A 13,732-nucleotide genomic window follows, 5' to 3' on the forward strand; every position below is an offset into this window, starting at 1 on the left:
AATAAGCAGTAATAAAGGGGATAATGGGACTATCTCTCTTTTTCTTAGGGCCCATATCCAAAAATTCCAATCTGTCTCGTTTAGCCACTTCCTCTATGATGGTCTCCAAAGGGTCTCTTTCGTAACCCTTCTCTAAAAACCTATTTTTCAGGACATTCGCCTGGGTTCTATAATCTTCCACATTTGAGCAGTTGCGTCTCATCCTGACGAACTGACTCATAGGTACTGACTTGAGCCAGCTGTCCTTATGGCAGCTGTCAAGAGGTATGAATGCATTTCGATCAGTCTGTTTAAAGTAAGTGATCGTTTTGAAGGAATCTATTTCCTTACAAATAGTCAAGTCCAAGAAATTGATTTTTTCTTGACTGGCTTCGTGGACAAACCTGATCCCCCTATTGTTGTTATTTATGAGAGAGAAAAATTCATCCAATTCCGGCAAAGATCCTTCCCAGAGGAGGAGGACGTCATCTATATACCTGGCCCAAAAGACCAAATATGGGCTGCGGTCCTTATAGATGACGTCCTCCTCCCACTTGGCCATAAAAAGGTTGGCCAAGCTAGGGGCGTACTTAGCGCCCATAGCCACACCTCGTTGTTGATGGTAATATCGTTGATTGACCAAAAATAATTGTGGTTCGCCGCAAAATCCAATAACTCCATGATATAGTCTTGTTGCTTCAATGGAATTTTGGAAAAAGCATTCAAAAAGTATTTAACAGCTGCAAGTCCCAAATGATGTAGAATTATAGTGTATAATGGAGTTACATCAGCTGTAACCAACCAACCATCTGACTATTGGGTTTCAACTGAGATAAAAGATGGATCACATGTTTCATGTCCTTTACATAGGAAGCCATTTGTTGCACTAGAGGTTGCAGAAAAAAATCTATGTACTTGCCCACCCGGGATGTGACTGAGTCAATACCACTTACTATAGGTCATCCCAGGGGGCAAGTCAAACTTTTATGGATTTTTGGCAAACAATACAATATCGGGACCCGTGGAGCTCTAGGGACCAAAAAGGTTTTTTCTTTCTCATTAAGTATCCCTTCTTGGTATCCCTTTGTGACTAATTTTTTCAAATCACCTTTGTATTTAACCACTGAATTACCAGGTAAGGGGGGTATATGTATCTTAGTCACCTACAATATTACACATTTCATGTAAGTAGTCTTTCCTATCAAGAATTACTACCCCCCCTTTATCCGCGGGCCAAATAACAATCCCCTTGTTATTACAAAGGGAATCCAATCCTTCTCTCAATGTACTATCCATCCTGTGATTGACTACTTTAATGGAATCTAAATCCCTAAGGACCACATCTCTAAATACCCTTAATGAAGATGCCAGAGTGCCTGGAGGATTAAAAGTGGAAGCATTAGCTAATTCAGTATGTTGATATTCCTGTTGAACAGGTTGCCTTGGTCCCGCTGGAATATTAGCAAAATGTCTTTTAATATTGATCCTTCGGACGTACTTATGGACGTCCATATATGTCTGAAATTTGTTTAATTTTTTGGGGGGTGCAGATTTCAGACCTTTATTCAATAATGCTAATTCTGATTGGGTCAGAACCTGAGTGCTAAGATTGAAAATGCCATCGGCCCTTATACTCTTTTCTTTTTTGGATCGTGCTCTCCTCCCTCCTCTTGTTCCTCTTTGTTTTCTACTGGCCTTTTTTGTCCCTGATTCGATCTGGGAAAACCCCAAGGATGTGATTCTTGATTTCTACCATGGGTGCTGACAGGACGATCCCTTACCGATCTGTAATACCCCTGGTCCTTATTCGGGTGGTCACCTCTTATGTATTTCTTTTATGTATTGGTGGATGCTTTGTTGAAAACCCTCTAGATCATTATTAGCCTTATGATTAGATATATTATATAATTTCGTATAAAATGTCTGGAAGTCTTTCAGAATCCCCTTTGGGTCATGTCTCATATCCCCTGCTTCTGTCTTAATGTTGACGATAGGCGAGGTCTTACCCCGGTTTTGTAAAGCCCTTGCCAGAAGTTTACCTTGTTTATTGCCCTGTTGATAGTATAGAGAACGATTATTGTCTCTTATACGTAGTGTTCGCTCATTCAGCAGTGTTTGTAACTCTGTCTTCAAATCCGTTAATTCTATTAGTATTTCACGTGTTAGATTTTGTTTATGTTGAGCTTCCACATTAGGTATTTCTTTTAATTTTTGAATTATTCTATTATTTTTTACTTTTTTCAATCTAGCCCCGTGTTTTATAAATAATCCTCGAATTACACATTTTAATGCCTCCCATTGAATTGGTAAAGATGTAGTGTCTCCAATATGATTGTATGAGAAATTTATTATTGCCTTCCTTATTTCTAATACACACACCTCATCGTACAGCAGATTATCATTAAGTTTCCAATTTCCCCTAATATTTTTTTTGAGTATGTCAAGTGTCAAAAATATTGGCGCGTGATCTGACCATATAGCACTACCTATCTCGGCAGATGAAGTAATAGTCACCCCCAGCTGATTAATCAGGAAGTAATCTAGTCGATGATATGACCCGTGGACTTTTGAGTGGAACGTAAAATCTTTCTCCACTGGGTGTAACGCCCACCAGATGTCAACCAGCTGGTATTTTGCCATCATTTCTTAAAATTTTTTCTTTTCTCTACTCATCTGTACTATTGAAGGTGCCGTGGTATCTATATTCTTATCCAAAACAAAATTAAAGTCACCACCAATTATTGTTATCCCCTCCACCTTTTCCATGAGCTCACTAATCAATTGTGACCCTGTTTTAAGCTGATTTTGATTGGGTAAGTATATATTAATAAAAGTATATTTTCTACCGTATATATTAAGTTTAAGTAATATTGCTCTTCCATCTCTATTACGTCATTCTTCCAACACTTGGTGTAGTATTGTCTTATGTATTGCAATAGATACTCCTTTTGACTTAGAATACGTATAAGAATCATGATACCATGTAGTGTAGTATCTATTTTGTAGATTAGGAACGTGATCCGTGCGGAAATGCATCTCCTGAAAAAAGACTACCCCCACTTTTTGTTTATGGAGAGAGTATAGAACCTGAGACCTCTTTGATGCTGAGTTAAAACCTCTAATATTATAAGAGCATATTTTCATTGTTTCTCAAAACCAAGAGAGAGAGAAGGAGGGGAAAAAAAAAAAAAAACAACTCACACACACAACACCACCCAACCCTAAAACTATTGACTTATATAAAGTCTATCTTACAAACAATGTAAGTTCCCTCTACTGGGGGAATTGGACACTGACGACCAAAATCTGTCGCTCAATCGGTGGCCGCACGCTGCATTTTAAATGCTATTTTCTTAAATCTTTAATCCCTTATATTCCTTCTATCCCCACTCTTCTCACTACTCCTGAAAAAAAAAAAAAAGAAAGCAAATGAGTAAGAGAGGGGTGGGGGAGACACCTCAGAGATGAAGATTCTCATGTCATATATAACATTTGCTTATAGTTGCTATGTCTCCGGGAAAGATAGAGGAGGAAAGGGAGAGAAAAAAAACCCCCAAATCGCCTAACCCTTCACACATGAATCAAATCACACCAATCTTGTTTGTTACCTCTATACCTCTATATCATTGATTGTGTCAAAAACCTACAAAGAAAAAAAAAAAAGACACCTCCCCTCCCTCAATCCCAGAACAAACCGTGCAGTATATTTCCATATATTTCAAGGCAATCTTTGTTATCATACCCAATATCTAGTCCTTATTGTGTAATATATTTTGTGAATCGACTTATAACAATAATATTAAACCAAAATCCATTCCTCACATTCCATACAACCTATTGTTTGTCTTATAATAAAAAAAAAAAAAAATTCCCCACCCATCCCCTATTTGCACTTGTCCTAACCCCAACATAACCAATAGCCAACCCCCAATGATTTGTACCAATTATAGCTTGTTGTGTAAAGTTATCAAAACCATTCTAGAGTGACGTGCCCCGAATATTATATCTTATATTACAAAAAAAAAAAAAAAAAAAGAAAAAGACCCACAATCCCATTTTTTTGTTTCCCTATCAGTGTCAAACACTCTAAATCTAAGCCAATTGTTACGCGTAATGTGAAAATCGCAAACCAAGTCCAAGTGTTTTACAAAGAAAAAAAACATTCATTTAGTGTAGTTCCTAATGTTGAAAAAAAAAAAAAAAATTAAATAACCCCTTCTCCCCCCGACTCCATAATCTCTACCTAGCCACAATCTTCATCTCACCAAGTTGATTAAATCTTCCTCATTTGATTAAAATAAAATTATTTACTTATCATCCCTCCTCCCCCCCAATCTATCCACACGTAACTCATCAGGGCTTTCTAAATCTTTTCATATATGAAATAGGCCAGTCCGGTAATTCTACTTCTGGTATATTAAGAGTTGCCAGAAACTGCGGTAAATCTTCCAGATCACTAAATGTTGCGATTAGTCCCTCTCTTTGTGCCTGTAATTGAATGGAAATTTCCATCTGTATTGTAGGTTGTTCCTTCTTAGTTGTTCCACTAGGGGCTTTAATGCTCTTCTTCGATCCAATGTAAATTTTGATAAATCTTGGAAAAGTAATAATGGATCTCCCTCATGCTGGATATTTTTATTTTGACGTGCTGCGAGCATGATCCTATCTTTTATTTGAGCATAGTGCATTTTACAGATGACATCCCGTGGTCTACTAGGGTCCATTCTCCTTATTCCCGCTACCCTGTGAGCACGGTCAATTATTAGATCCTTTACTTCTATATCCTGGATTAACTCCTGAAAAATTTTCTGTAATGTTGTTATCAGTTCTTTTACACTCATCTTCTTTTAACCCTCTAACTCTGATGTTAGATCTTCTGTTGCTATTCTCTTGCTCATCCAAGCTGTTTATTAGTTGATTTATTTGATTTCCTTGTTTTTGTACTCTTTCCTTTATATTTATTAGTTCTTGTTCTGTTTTTGAGACTCTAGTATCTAATATAGTTGTTTTTTCTTGTGTGATTTTTGTGGATGTCTTAAGTTCTTGTATCTCTACTTTATATGAATTTTCCAATCTTTGCACATATTGGTCCATATCTGCCCTGGTTGGGAGAGATTGAATGTATTTTCTCAAATCCCAATTTTCTTTATCCCCTTCTTTTGGGTCGCTTAATGAGCCTGTTGTATCTATTGGTGAGCTATTTCTGGGGTGATCCAACTGCTCTTCCCCTGACGATCTAGATGTTACCGACATTTCCGCGATGTTTGAAATTTCTTGTGATGTGTTTAAAGCTTGAATTCGGGGAGATTGCAACTGCAATTGTTGAAAAATCTCTTTTATATCAGACGTTTGTGTAGTTTGTGTCCCTGTAGGGTTTTTATTTTTGCTTTCCATTTTATCTTTCTTGTTCTTTTGAAGCTGTGGTGTTTTGTTTCCCTTCTTGGGTGCCATAATTCTGATAGTTCTTTTTCCTCCTCCCTTCCCCCTTTATGGGATAATTCTTTGTATGTTTCTGGTTTCTTATCAGGCTTATCTACTGTATCTTTTGATATCCTTCTTAGATGTCCATACTATATAACAGGGTAGTATATGTCACCTTTTTATATCCTATATTCACCCTTTAAGTTGAAATTAGAAATGCTCAACAGTTCTGATAAATAGTGTCTCTTATTAACCACTTAAGGACCGCCTAACACCGATTTACGTCGGCAAGGCGGCACGGGCAGGCAAAATCACGTGCATGTACGTGATTTGCCTAATCACGTCCCGTTCTGTTCCCCGGCGATCCGAGATGAGGGGGAGGCCATCCATTCGTGGCCCCCCCCTCGCGATCGCCGCCGGCCAATGGGAACACTCCTTTGCTGCTGTATGCTAAACAGCAGCAAAGGAAATGATGTCATCTCCCCTCGGCTCGGTAGTTTCCGTTCCAGCGCCGAGGGGAGAAGACATCCGAGTAAGTGAAAACACTACACACACAGTAGAAAATGCCAGGCATACAAAACACCCCGATCCCCCCCCGATCGCCCCCCGATCCCCCCCCAATCACCCCCCCCCCTGTCACAAACTGACACCAGCAGGTTTTTTTTTTTTTTTTTCTGATTACTGCATAGTGTCAGTTTGTGACAGTTACAGTGTTGGGACAGTGAGTATTACCCCCCTTTAGGTCTAGGATACCCCCCTAACCCCCCCTAATAAAGTTTTAACCCCTTGATCACCCCCTGTCACCAGTGTCGCTAAGCGATCATTTTTCTGATCGCTGTATTAGTGTCGCTGGTGACGCTAGTTAGTGAGGTAAATATTTAGGTTCGCCGTCAGCGTTTTATAGTGACAGGGACCCCCATATACTACCTAATAAATGTTTTAACCCCTTGATTGCCCCCTAGTTAACCCTTTCACCACTGATCACCGTATAACCGTTACGGGTGACGCTGGTTAGTTCGTTTATTTTTTATAGTGTCAGGGGACCCGCCGTTTATTACCGAATAAAGGTTTAGCCCCCCGATCGCCCGGCGGTGATATGCGTCGCCCCAGGCAGCGTCAGATTAGCGCCAGTACCGCTAACACCCACGCACGCAGCATACACCTCCCTTAGTGGTATAGTATCTGTACGGATCAATATCTGATCCGATCAGATCTATACTAGCGTCCCCAGCAGTTTAGGGTTCCCAAAAACACAGTGTTAGCGGGATCAGCCCAGATACCCGCTAGCACCTGCATTTTGCCCCTCCGCCCAGCCCACCCAAGTGCAGTATCGATCGATCACTGTCACTTACAAAACACGAAACGCATAACTGCAGCGTTCGCAGAGTCAGGCCTGATCCCTGCGATCGCTAACAGTTTTTTTGGTAGCATTTTGGTGAACTGGCAAGCAAGCACCAGGCAGCGTCAGGTTAGCGCCAGTAGCGCTAACACCCACGCACGCACCGTACACCTCCCTTAGTGGTATAGTATCTGATCAGATCAATATCTGATCCGATCAGATCTATACTAGCGTCCCCAGCAGTTTAGGGTTCCCAAAAACGCAGTGTTAGCGGGATCAGCCCAGATACCTGCTAGCACCTGCGTTGTGCCCCTCCGCCCGGCCCAGCCCAGCCCACCCAAGTGCAGTATCGATCGATCACTGTCACTTACAAGGCACTAAACGCATAACTGCAGCGTTCGCAGAGTCAGGCCTGATCCCTGCGATCGCTAACAGTTTTTTTGGTAGCATTTTGGTGAACTAGCAAGCACCGGCCCCAGGCAGCGTCAGGTTAGCGCCAGTACCACTAACACCCACGCACGCAGCATACGCCTCCTTTAGTGGTATAGTATCTGAACGGATCAATATCTGATGTCAGACCTGATCCCTGCGATCGCTAACAGTTTTTTTGGAAGCTTTTTATTGAACTGGCAAGCACCAGCGGCCTAGTATACCCCGGTCGTAGTCAAACCAGCGCTGCAGTAACACTTGGTGACGTGGCGAGTCCCATAAGTGCAGTTCAAGCTGGTGAGGTGGCAACGAACCCCCCCAAAAAGATGTTGTGTCTGCAGCAAACGCGGATATAGGCGTGACACCCGCTATTATTGTCCCTCCTGTCCTGACAATCCTGGTCTTTGCATTGGTGAATGTTTTGAACGCTACCATACACTAGTTGAGTATTAGCGTAGGGTACAGCATTGCACAGACTAGGCACACTTTCACAGGGTCTCCCAAGATGCCATCGCATTTTGAGAGACCCGAACCTGGAACCGGTTACCGTTATAAAAGTTAGTTACAAAAAAAGTGTAAAAAAAAATATATATATATATATAAAATAAAAAAAAATAGTTGTCGTTTTATTGTTCTCTCTCTCTATTCTCTCTCTCTATTGTTCTGCTCTTTTTTTACTGTATTCTATTCTGCAGTGTTTTATTGTTATTGTTATTGTTATTATGTTTTATCATGTTTGTTTTTCAGGTATGTAATTATTTATACTTTACTGTTTACTGTGCTTTATTGTTAACCATTTTTTTGTCTTCAGGTACGCCATTCACAACTTTGAGTGGTTATACCAGAATGATGCCTGCAGGTTTAGGTATCATCTTGGTATCATTCTTTTCAGCCAGCGGTCGGCTTTCATGTAAAAGCAATCCTAGCGGCTAATTAGCCTCTAGACTGCCTTTACAAGCCGTGGGAGGGAATGCCCCCCCCCCCACCGTCTTCCGTGTTTTTCTCTGGCTCTCCTGTCTCAACAGGGAACCTGAGAATGCAGCCGGTGATTCAGCCAGCTGACCATAGAGCTGATCAGAGACAAGAGTGGCTCCAAACATCTCTATGGCCTAAGAAACCGGAAGCTACGAGCATTTTATGACTTAGATTTCGCCGGATGTAAATAGCGCCATTGGGAAATTAGGGAAGCATTTTATCACACCGATCTTGGTGTGGTCAGATGCTTTGAAGGCAGAGGAGAGATCTAGGGTCTAATAGACCCCAATTTTTTCAAAAAAAGAGTACCTGTCACTACCTATTGCTATCATAGGGGATATTTACATTCCCCGAGATAACAATAAAAATGATTTAAAAAAAAAAAAAATGAAAGGAACAGTTTAAAAATAAGATAAAAAAGCAAAAAAATAATAAAGAAAAAAAAAAAAAAAAAAAAAGCACCCCTGTCGCCCCCTGCTCTTGCGCTAAGGCGAACGCAAGCGGCGGTCTGTCGTCAAATGTAAACAGCAATTGCACCATGCATGTGAGGTATCGCCGCGAAGGTCAGATCGAGGGCAGTAATTTTTGCAGTAGACCTCCTCTGCAAATCTAAAGTGGTAACCTGTAAAGGCTTTTAAAGGCTTTTAAAAATGTATTTATTTTGTTGCCACTGCACGTTTGTGCGCAATTGTAAAGCATGTCATGTTTGGTATCCATGTACTCGGTCTAAGATCATCTTTTTTATTTCATCAAACATTTGGGCAATATAGTGTGTTTTAGTGCATTAAAATTTAAAAAAGTGTGTTTTTTCCCCAAAAATTGCGTTTGAAAAATCGCTGCGCAAATACTGTGTGAAAAAAAAAAATGAAACACCCACCATTTTAATCTGTAGGGCATTTGCTTTAAAAAAATATATAATGTTTGGGGGTTCAAAGTAATTTTCTTGCAAAAAAAAAAAACTTTTTCATGTAAAAAATAAGTGTCAGAAAGGGCTTTGTCTTCAAGTGGTTAGAAGAGTGGGTGATGTGTGACATAAGCTTCTAAATGTTGTGCATAAAATGCCAGGACAGTTCAAAACCCCCCCAAATGACCCCATTTTGGAAAGTAGACACCCCAAGCTATTTGCTGAGAGGCATGTCGAGTCCATGGAATATTTTATATTGCGACACAAGTTGCGGGAAAGAGACAAATTGTTTTTTTTTTTTTTTTTTTTTTTGCACAAAGTTGTCACTAAATGATATATTGCTCAAACATGCCATGGGAATATGTGAAATTACACCCCAAAATACATTCTGCTGCTTCTCCTGAGTACGGGGATACCACATGTGTGAGACTTTTTGGGAGCCTAGCCGCGTACTGGACCCCGAAAACCAAGCACCGCCTTCAGGCTTTCTAAGGGCGTGAATTTTTGATTTCACTCTTCACTGCCTATCACAGTTTCGGAGGCCATGGAATGCCCAGGTGGCACAAAACCCCCCCAAATGACCCCATTTTGGAAAGTAGACACCCCAAGCTATTTGCTGAGAGGTATAGTGAGTATTTTGCAGACCTCACTTTTTGTCACAAAGTTTTGAAATTTGAAAAAAGAAAAAAAAAAAAAAGTTTTTTCTTGTCTTTCTTCATTTTCAAAAACAAATGAGAGCTGCAAAATACTCACCATGCCTCTCAGCAAATAGCTTGGGGTGTCTACTTTCCAAAATGGGGTCATTTGGGGGGGTTTTGTGCCACCTGGGCATTCCATGGCCTCCGAAACGGTGTTAGGCAGTGAAGAGTAAAATCAAAAATTCACGCCCTTAAAAACGCTGAAGGCGGTGATTGGTTTTCGGGGTCCCGTACGCGGCTAGGCTCCCAAAAAGTCTCACACATGTGGTATCCCCGTACTCAGGAGAAGCAGCTAAATGTATTTTGGGGTGCAATTCCACATAGGCCCATGGCCTGTGTGAGCAATATATCATTTAGTGACAACTTTGTGCAAAAAAAAAAAAAAAGTGTCACTTTCCCGCAACTTGTGTCAAAATATAAAATATTCCATGGACTCAATATGCCTCTCAGCAAATAGCTTGGGGTGTCTACTTTCCAAAATGGGGTCATTTGGGGGGGGGTTGTGCCACCTGGGCATTCCATGGCCTCCGAAACTGTGATAGGCAGTGAAGAGTGAAATCAAAAAGTTACACCCTTAGAAATCCTGAAGGCGGTGATTGGTTTTCGGGGTCCCATACGCGGCTAGGCTCCCAAAAAGTCCCACACATGTGGTATCCCCGTACTCAGGAGAAGTAGCTGAATATATTTTGGGGTGCAATTCCACATAGGCCCATGGCCTGTGTGAGCAATATATCATTTAGTGACAACTTTTTGTAAATATTTTTTTTTTTTTTTTGTCATTATTCAATCACTTGGGACAAAAAAAATAAATATTCAATGGGTTCAACATGCCTCTCAGCAATTTCCTTGGGGTGTCTACTTTCCAAAATGGGGTCATTTGGGGGGGTTTTGTACTGCCCTGCCATTTTAGCACCTCAAGAAATGACATAGGCAGTCATAAACTAAAAGCTGTGTAAATTCCAGAAAATGTACCCTAGTTTGTAGACGCTATAACTTTTGCGCAAACCAATAAATATACGCTTATTGACATTTTTTTTACCAAAGACATGTGGCCGAATACATTTTGGCCTAAATGTATGACTAAAATTGAGTTTATTGGATTTTTTTTATAACAAAAAGTAGAAAATATCATTTTTTTTCTAAATTTTCGGTCTTTTTCCGTTTATAGCGCAAAAAATAAAAACTGCAGAGGTGATCAAATACCATCAAAAGAAAGCTCTATTTGTGGGAAGAAAAGGACGCAAATTTCGTTTGGGTACAGCATTGCATGACCGCGCAATTAGCAGTTAAAGCGACGCAGTGCCAAATTGGAAAAAGACCTCTGGTCCTTAGGCAGCATAATGGTCCGGGGCTCAAGTGGTTAATAACTCACGTTATAGGACACTATTTAACCAGTTCTATTCCAGAACTACAATCACCTGCACAAATCCTCTTAATCCATTCAGTATCCCTCTTTCCGAATGAACCAATATTGCTATCTCAGTCCAAAGTTTTTTGTAGTTTTTATGCAGTCTCTATGCCACTTTTAACATTACTTTGTATGTCTTGTATATCCATAGTCATACCTGGTCTCTGGCTTCTTTGGTCACCTCACCTATTCAGTGTAGCACAGCAACTGTGTGGTTGATGTTCCATCTAGTTTGCCACAGGAAGGGAAATCTCCCGGTCCTCCTGATCACTGCTGTTTGAGACCCGAGTACCTCCGCTGGAGTATGCGTCTCACCAGCGAGCCACCCCTGTCACCTGTATGTGCAGACACGCCGAGGCTCCCGCCTGGCTCCGCGCTGTCTCCTGGTTCCGACCTCGGTCACGCTCCCAGCACTCCACAGGTATCGTTCCCTCCCGGGACTCCCGATCTCTCTTAACCACCACCCGCTTCAGTTACTGTTGCTACTGCTTGTACCAAGACGAGTCACTCTAGTGTCAGAGATAGCATTCGGACATTTAGCTTAAGTGTCTAGGCATTTGAATCAGCAGCCCAGACCATCCTAATCTGCGGCGTCTCCAGCCTCCACAGCGTGTCAGCCACTCGGATTCCCTAAGTGGCCATCTTGGGCATCAGCTCCTCCCCCTGCATACTTTTTTTTGACTGATCTTCTTTTTTTAACAGCACCCTTTATCTCTACATTTATTTGTCAGTGGGGAATCCCGCTGACAGATGATGACTCATGGCTGTTAAGGATGCAGACGGCCGGCTTCCTGGCCTGCTTAACAACCAGCTATTTCTTCACACAGAATTTGAATTGGACGATCGTTTTTTGACCTATCCAAATTCTAATTGTTCTGAAAAGTTGGAATTCATTAGAATGTTAATTAATGAAACAAATTTTAATGAAAACAAAACAAAACTTAAGGAAACTAAACAAATTCTGAAACAAAATTAAACTAATTCTCTAACTAAACAAAATTAGTAACATAACAAATATATCCGAAAAAAAGGCCCAATTTTTTTTCATTCTGCACATGTCTAAAATGCGGGTGTCCCAATACTTTTGACAATATAGTGTATATGTGCTTTGCTCGGATTCCATGCCTGAGGTTTACAACCACTTTAAGGTCCCTCTTGTTGCTCGGTAAGGTCCATGAAAGTTTGTTGGAACACAGAATTGCATGTTATTAAAGGAAAAACATGCATATAAATGAAGCAAACAAAATACACAGCACATAAAAATGACAAAGGCATGTTAAAACTACTGTATACACTAATTCTAACAACAGCTAGAGTTTTAGATAATATTCATAATGGAATCTAAAAAAAACATAAAGCATGCTGCTGGTAAAGTTAATAGCATGTAGTGGAGTGGAATTAGACATTATGAATTATATTACTAAGATTCTAACGTTCTAAAAAATACATTAAATCTAAGTGGCAGTTAAGCATTATATCAGTTATACTTAGTTTTAATTTTTTCACTTAGTACCTTTATTTTGTAACAGTTAATATTCAATTTGCATAGCTGAAGTTGGGGTGAAACTGTATGTAGCATAAAATAATCACTATGATATTTTATTATAGCTAACTTCCTTCTAAGGATCACATATATCATGTAATTTACAGCAAATTGACACCATTAAACTGATAAGGTTAAAGTGGATGTAAACCCAATGTCATCCTTTCTAAACTACTGCCATAGGGGTTATCTATGAGGATATACATGCCTCCTGCATGTATCTTTACCTGTCAAATGTCTCCCCTCTGTCTGTTATGACAGAGAAAAGAAAAACTGCAGATTCTGTGGGTGGCTCTGTTGTCTGGAGCTCGGTGGGTGGAGTTGTGATGTCAGTAGACTCCCCGCCCACCTCTACACTCCCCTTGTCAGTATGCATTTTCTCCTGTATATTTCTTACACTGAACTTCTGCTATGATCTCTAACATCCAGTGAAAAGACAGGAAAGTAACCACATGACTTCAGCATGCCAAATCATGCTGAGGTGTGGAACAGCCAATACTTGCAGAGCTGCTGAAGAAAGGAGTGGGGTGGGAATTAAAAAATAATGCATATCTTAGGCTAGTGCACAAGATATGTAAATCACCTGTCACTCACAGCAAGGGGGAGGATTTGACAAAGTTTTTCTCTGTTTGTCAAGCTTTATCTCACTGAACAATAAAAGAGGATTGCTCAGAGCTGGATTAACTCTTTGTGGCAAGACTGGGCTCAAATGATAGGAAATCTTATACTCTACATTATGACATAAAAAAATTTGGGGTTTACATTCACTTTAAGGTAAAAAAAATGTATCTGACCCTTTACATGATTAGATCAGTTTGTTGCCTATATTGAATACTAAAGTTAGGTAGTGTTTCACTTAGTGAAATTACTGGAATTTATTCTGACTAAAAACAAATTTTACACAGGGTATGGCTATGGGCACATCCTGTGCACCCTCATATGCCAAACTATTCCTAGGAGGATGGGAGAGAACAGCTTTGCAGATGAGCTACCCCAACCCTTTCTAAATTTATCAAAGACCTGTTCCTAATCTGGA

This window comes from Aquarana catesbeiana, linkage group LG02 (genome assembly GCF_042186555.1).
Source record: "Aquarana catesbeiana isolate 2022-GZ linkage group LG02, ASM4218655v1, whole genome shotgun sequence".
NCBI classification, from domain to species: Eukaryota; Metazoa; Chordata; class Amphibia; order Anura; family Ranidae; genus Aquarana; species Aquarana catesbeiana.